The sequence below is a fragment of the Canis lupus genome, chromosome 15, assembly GCF_048164855.1.
Source record: "Canis lupus baileyi chromosome 15, mCanLup2.hap1, whole genome shotgun sequence".
Lineage (NCBI taxonomy): Eukaryota > Metazoa > Chordata > Mammalia > Carnivora > Canidae > Canis > Canis lupus.
In genome coordinates this window covers 20869577-20875576 of record NC_132852.1, presented here as the reverse complement: position 1 = coordinate 20875576, position 6000 = coordinate 20869577, and positions in this window count along the sequence as shown.

The following is a 6000-nucleotide window of genomic DNA, read 5'->3' as shown; positions in this document are numbered from 1 at the left end:
CACGCTTTCTAATGTGACCATGTACTTTTGAAATAAATTGTAATACAACTTGTAATAATAGAATATGTGTATGTATCACACATACCCAGAGCATACCTTTCACATTTATCTTTTGAGAACCTTTAAAGCTCAGAAATATGGTACAATCTAAACTGAAATGATTATAATATCAAGAATATTCACCTGGCAGCCTAGGGGCTACATGGGGACTCCCAAGTCCTATTAGATAAAAGACATGTTTTCACATACCCTCAATCTGCTTGGCACGTTCTAAAAAATACCACTTGCTCCTGAAGCATACCATCCCAGGACCCACACACCTGACCACACACCTTCAACTGTCAATCTCTTCATCATTGCTTTTATCTGTAAGAAGCTCCTTTTTCAATGTTCCCTTATCAAATCATAGCCTCTAATAATTGGTGGTCCATTATGAACAACTAACACATTCTTTATAGTGTAAGAAAGAAATATTACCAACTTCAACCATCCTTAACCTCTGAGAGGAAGGAGTTCGAGCTTTCTGACATGGTTCAATGTTATTTAAAATTTCAAATCTCTTAAATTAGTTTGTTATTTTGAAATGTCTTTGTATCTATACTTAATTCCCACTGATTTTAATAAGTTGGAGGGAACACCATGTTGAATTAAAACTGTAATACCAGTTTAGCCAGCGTTGAAGACCAAGCGGAAACAGCAAAGTATTTACCAAGCAGAAGCTTAAAAGCTAATTTATCTAATTGTTGGCTGTTACCATTGTTACTAGGCTTCCATGCCCTGTGTCCGCCCTGGTACCATGTGATCCCATGAAGGCAATTAGTTGCCCAAGGAACTGCATCTGGTCTGTGGGTACAGCCGGGAACCCAGACAATAAGAATGCCATCTCCTAATGTTCTTTTTTTAAATATTTTTCTATTTATTCATGAGAGACACAGAGAGGCAGAGACATAGGCAGAGAGAGAAGCAGGCTCCCTGTGGGGAACCCAATGCGGGACTCAATTCTAGGACCCCAGGATCATGACCTGAGCCCATAGCAGACACTCAGCCATTGAGCTACCCAGGTGCCCTATCTCCTAGTGTTCTTTGAAGAAGGCCACCAATAGGCTTCCTTTTCAGGTGAAGGGCTTAAAGCCCACTTGCCAAGAGATTGTACTGAGAAATCCCCATCTGTGTGGAAGAAGTGATTCATTTCATACCATAAAACATCTCGGGGGGAAGAAATCTCAAAGACCTACCAAAATAACCCATTATCACAGTATCTCAATTTGGCTTTTAAAGTAGGTCAAAGTAGGGGTGAAACTATCCAGAAAGAAGAATTCAATGCTGATTTACCTGAATTTTTCTAGTAAAAGCTGGATAAAGAATCCTTGTTGCTCTCTGCTAAAATGAGCAACCAAGCATATTCAGGTGGCTCAGTTGGTTAAGTATCTGACTCTTGGTTTCAGCTCTGGTCATGATCTCAGGGCAGTGAGATGGAGCCCTGGTTGGGTTCTATGCTTAGCAGAGAGTTGGCTTGGGATTCTCTCTCCCTCTACCTCTCCCTCCACTTTAACACACATGCGTGTATGCATGCTCTCTCTAAAATAAATCTTTAAATAATAAATAAATAAAACTGGAGCATCCAACATGGAGAGGAAAATAAGACAGACTGTACCACCCAGGAGTACTCTACCACTCAAGGTGGGCCCATATATCCCTAATGGAGAGCAAGCTTGTTTCTGGACTCTGGGCCCCTTAACCCATTAGTACTACACTATTGAGGAACATAAGTTCCCCAGTGGCTGAGCCTCCAGGTCTCTAAAATCTTCCCCCATCTGTGCATTGATATCTGCCATTTCTTCAAGCAAGGACCCAGGAGTTCATTGTCCTGGTAGAAATCAGACTTAAAATGCCATTGTTCTTGGAAATGAAACATTGACCTGGCACAGAGTTGTAAATGACTGATAGAAGGTACTTTTTTAAAAAATGAGCATTTATGGGGACCCCTGGGTGGCTCAGCGTTATAGCACCTGCCTTCGGCCCAGGACGTGGTCCTGGAGTCCCGGGATCGAGTACCATGTCGGGCTCCCTGCATGGAGCCTGCTTCTCCCTCTGTCTGTGTCTGTGTCTCTGTCTCTCTCTCTCTCTCATAAAGAAATAAAATCTTTTTTTAAAAATGAGCATTTAGAGAAAGTAAGCAGGGAAAAATGGATAGTTGATAGTTTACCACTAAAAAGAGAAAAAGGAAAGAGAGAATGGGCATTTTAAGTCACTTACATGTTAGCCTAGAGTTGTCCCTCTCCCCCTAGCCACTTAAAGGCTCTGGTTACCAAGAGACAAGAAATACATTTTTACAGCATGCTATATCCTGGAGCTGGGAAAGTACTTGTCTTTGTTTCACCTATTTTAAGTAAACCAAATTTCTGGGATCCCCATGTGTCTCTTGATGAGTGGCTACAGGAGCATCAACAATGATTGGCATTCTATTAGATTTTCAGAGCTGTATTTAAAACCACGAAAGTTACCTCCTGCTAAAACCTTGATTTAAAAAGATATTCATCTTGGTTGTATTTCTATAGTTAGTGAAGACCAGTTTGAGGAGTGAAATGTCCTGATTTTGGACTTTTTTTTTTTCCTTCGGCTTACATAACAAATACCTGTTGCTCTATACAGGTTCAAAAGGGGAGAAAGAGTAGAGGGAGCAAAGGAGTAGGGAGATTTTTCAGGACAGGTTAGTCATAGAAAACTTATTAAGATTTATAATGAAAATGCAACATACAAAGTAACTCACAAACAAGGAAATAGTAATGGAAGTCCAGACCTTTCACTTTGGCCTTTGGTAACCTAAAGGGATTGCTGACACTGCATCCATGGGATACACATTGTGTAACAACTGGGCTTTTAAAGACAACTGAAAGCAATACCCTTCTCTAGACCTAAGTCTCCAGAAGCAGCCTATTCCCCATCCCTGATGCCACTCACTTCTCCCTTCCAGTTCTCAAGTTTCGCTTGTCCCTTCTGCTGCTCATCTTTTTTCTCCAGCTTGTCATTGTTAAGCCAGTGCTAGGGGCTGCTGTTGTAGCTCTTTAAAAACAGGCAGTAATGCACAGTCCCTCAAGTAATGCTATTTCCTCCCAAGGGTGACACTGGTTCCCTGGACACTATTTTTAAAAGGCCATTGCTGTGTTTCCAGCCTCTCTTCTTCCTACATCAGGAAGGATCTAATGGTTTGGAGAAGGTTTGGACTCCCTGATTTGTCCTGTCCCTGAGCCACTCTGTGTTTCATGATGTTGGGGGTCAGTGGATGACAAACAGTAAAGGCTGCTGTGCAAGTGAGGTGGAGGGAGCCCACAGGCAGCAGCTAATAAAGTGGGTATTGCTGGTAGTATGATCATTTATCTAAAAAACCCCCCAAATCAGTAGAAAGCTATTTGGACTCATAAGAAGTTCCATTAAGGTGATCAGATACAAGCACACAACACTTCATCATGCCTTGGGAAACCAGGCTTCATGTTGTATTTGACTTGGACCTGTAAGAAAATGCTTATTTTAATTGGCCAGTATTCCAGCAATTGTTGCAGGAAGGATGGAAAAGACCAAGGCAAACAGAGAGTCTAGTAATAAAATTCTTTCTCACTCTAGAAAAGAAGCAAATGGGTTTTTACAGTGAAATACAATCCATAAAAATACACTTTTGGCAGTTTTATTTTTCAAATTCAGTCATCTTGAGATGGTCTCATTCAAGGATAATAAGCCTGTGATTAAGCAGCTACATGTCTTAGAAAAGCCCCTATATTTCTTGTGACTTGCTCCCATCCTAACAGACTATTTGTTCCCTTGGGCTGCCATAATGAAGTAATGCAAACTCACAGCTTAAGCGATAGAAATGTATTTTCTCACAGCTCTGGAAGCTAGAAGTCTGAGATTAAGGCGTTGACAGGGTTGGTTTCTTCTGAGCTTCTGTCCTGGGTTTGTAGAAGGTTATCTTCTTGTATCTTCATGTGGTCTTCCCTCTGTGCCTGTGACTAAGAGTACCAGTGATATAGGTTGAGGACTCACCCTAATAACCGCATTTTAATTTAATTATCTCTTTAAAGACCATATTTCTAAATACAGTCACATTCTGTGATATGAATTTTGGGGGACACAGTTCAGTCCATTAACACAGACTTCAGATAAGTTTAGATGCCTAAATTTATCTAAATTGCATGTGATATAGAAGAGACTGGGGAAGTAAAATTCCAAAATCATTTTTGATGTACCAATTAACCAATTTGACAAGGCACTGGGAGAAAGTCATTTGTAATGGCAAAGCAAATAAGCAAGCAAAAATAAGAAATAAGGCTTGCTTATTATTATTGCAACCTATTAATAAGCAAGACTTACATGGAAAAAATAGAACTGTGAATTTAGCTATGTAAGTGTTTAGCTACATAGCTAAACACTCACACACACACACACACACTCACACATACATTTAGGTAGCCAACATTTAGCTAAAGATATAGGATACAAAATAAACCTGGAAATGCAGACTTTTAATATTGTTGTAATACCAGCATTAACCTTAACCGATTATAAAGTATAATAGGGACCTAAAAGTAGACTTTCTGAATAAGTTGAAAGCTATATTATAGCATTCCTGGATGGGAAGACTCAAATTGTAAATATGACCATTCTTCCCCCAAACATAAATCGAATGTAATCATTATCAAAATACAATAACGTTTTTATGGAGATTGACAAGCTAATTCCAAACTTCATCTGGAAGAGAAAAATGTACAATGATAAGTAACAGAAGAACAATGATGGAGACCAAAACAAATGACAGAACATACTAGGTCAGTACCAATTAAAGCAGTCTGGTATTTCCATAGGTGTAAATAAAGAGATCAATAGAATAAAACAGAACAGACCCATGTGCATATGTAATTTAATACACACTAAAGGTCTATTCAAAAAGATGGAAAAAGGACCAACCGTTTAACAAATGATAACGTGACGTTGACCATCCAACTGGCAACACATAAAATTAGATTTCTAACTTGTGATACTAAAAACAGGAAAAAATTACAGATGGTTTTAAAGACCAAACATGACAACAAAATTATGGTTTTAGGTGAAAATACAAAATAGTTGGAAAACTGGAGGCAGAGAAGACCTACCTTAGGAGATACAAAACTGAGAGGCCATGAGAGATGTTACTGAAAATGTAATTGCTTAAACATTGGTTGTAACTGTTTGAAGAAAGACACGATTAAACTAAAACACCAGCAAAGGATTAGAAGAAAATATCTGCAATATGTATAACACCCAAGAGCTAAAGAGCCAGAATATATTAAGATTCTACTATTATAAGACAATAATAAAAATAACTCAATTTTCAAAAATAGGCAAACACAAGTAGCTAATAAAAATATGATAAAAAGCTAATTCTCAATAGTAACAAAAGGAATGGGAATTAAAAGAACATAATGAGGGGCATCTGGGTGGCTCAGTTTGTTAAGTGTCAGCCTTTGGCTTAGGTCATGATCCTGGGGTGTGGGGAGCCCCCCCTGCTCAGCAGGAGAGTCTGCTTCTTCTCCCTCTTCCCCTCCAATCTCCCTCCTTCGCTCATGCTCTCTTTCTTTCTCAAATAAATAATAAATTAATTTTTTTTTTTAAAAAAGAGCATAATGAGACCTCCCCACCCCTCCCCAGGTTGTAAATACTGAAGAGCACGACTGCGGGGGTCAAGCTGCTCCCAAGGAAAGCGGAATTGGCTGTAAACAGGGACAGCTTTGTTGAATTGGCAGTGTTCACCAAAAATATGAAAGATCATGAACTTGGCTGAATGATTTCACTTCTAGGTGTCTATCTTATAGAATTTTCATGAGCATCAAGATATTTTGATCACAATAGTTACTGCAGCATTTTTTGTAAAAGAGTTTTTTAAACAACCAAACTAGCTATCAACAGAACAACTACTAAGCCATGGTGCATCTTGCCTATGGACTATTTCATAGCTAGTAGGAAGTAGGG